The following is a 1279-nucleotide window of genomic DNA, read 5'->3' as shown; positions in this document are numbered from 1 at the left end:
GTCGAAGTGGGAAAGGATTGTGGGAAAGGGCACGCAGTATTACGGCAAACTGAAAGGCTTCTGTATTGCAGAGGAGATGACTGTAAAGAACGTATATAGTAAAGGAAATACCAAGTATACTTCTGCTTAATATCTAATATTTATAAAGAACTCAAACAAGTCAATAAAACCCCACATAATCCATTTTAAAAATAAGCAATAGGGGGTTGGGGATTTAGCTCAGTGGTAGAGTGCTTGCCTAGCAAGCACAAGGCCCTGGGTTCGATCCCCAGCTCCGAAAAAAAGAAAAAAGAAAAAAAAAGCAATAGATCTCAATAGACGTTGTCAAGGGAAGATGCCTCTAATTGCTAGGGAGATGCCAGTCAGCCAGACCACCATGACATAACTCACTCCAGTTAGACTGCCTACTAATAGGACAGCAGGGCTTCTGGGGTGGTATGGCAGGGTAGAAGCCTTCTTCTTGCTGTGAACTAGCTTACCCACTGTCGGGCATACCTTCCTTTACCTTGTACATCATCTCTACTTCTGTCTTTAACCATTTGTCTCCAGTCTAGTTTATTGCCCTTAGACACAAGAAACTGGATAATTAACAGATGTCTATGGGGCACTTGAGTGGGTGCCCTGGACTCCGGTCCATGTTATTACGTCGGGAAATACCTGTGAGACGCAGTGGTGGGGAGGAGGAGGCAATAGCTGGAGACTGGGTCTGGGCAGTGAATGGAGCAGTGGTCAGTAGCCTGGCCCTCTGAGGACAGGAGATGACTTTATCACTCAAGTTAGTAGCTGACCCACGGATCTCACAGCTTACAGCTGGGACTCAGAACTTGGAAGCCTCCTCAAGCCCTGGACTTCTATGACCTCATCTCTCCCCAGGGGCGTTTGATGCTCTGTGGGTTTTAAAGCATGAAGACTAGGTTTGGACTCAGGGCTTGTCTGGCTTCCTCTGTCCTTCACACACCCCGGTGATGTTCTTTGGCTAATGTAATCACCACTCTAGCCTGAATGAACTGGTCTCAGGAGCATGGGAGAATCTGCCTTGCCCACCTGCTGCAAAGCTAAGTATAACTGACAGAGGCTCTTAGTGGTACCTGGCCCTGGAGGTCCTAGTGCCTAGTGCTTCTGTGGGCCAGGGTCTTGGGGGAGAGGCAAATGAAACAAGAGACAGGGGCTGGTGGAGAAGATGGTGTTTAAATCCGGGTTTAGGAAAATGAGGTAGAAACCGTCTCATAGTGGAATATTTCCCATTTTCAAAAGAGGAAAGGACATTTCAGGGGTGGTA

The 1279-nt window shown here is 47.4% G+C and overlaps 1 long non-coding RNA gene across 3 annotated transcripts in view; it reads right to left on the bottom strand.

Annotated features, from left to right (window-relative positions):
• Nucleotides 1-832, bottom strand: part of LOC148005477 (uncharacterized) — a 7029-nt gene extending 6197 nt beyond the window's left edge. The window contains exon 1 of one of the 3 annotated variants that reach the window (XR_015622611.1): nt 658-832. This is a non-coding gene — a long non-coding RNA (uncharacterized LOC148005477). The remainder of the gene's footprint in view (nt 1-657) is intronic. The other 2 variants (XR_015622609.1, XR_015622610.1) reach the window with 2 other exon arrangements.
• Nucleotides 833-1279: the final 447 nt, after the last annotated feature.

Source organism: Rattus norvegicus, chromosome 6 (assembly GCF_021556685.1).
Source record: "Rattus norvegicus strain SHRSP/BbbUtx chromosome 6, alternate assembly SHRSP_T2T, whole genome shotgun sequence".
In the NCBI taxonomy this organism is placed as follows: domain Eukaryota; kingdom Metazoa; phylum Chordata; class Mammalia; order Rodentia; family Muridae; genus Rattus; species Rattus norvegicus.
Note: the sequence above shows the minus strand (reverse complement) of the source record. Positions and strands in the feature narration are given on the sequence as shown.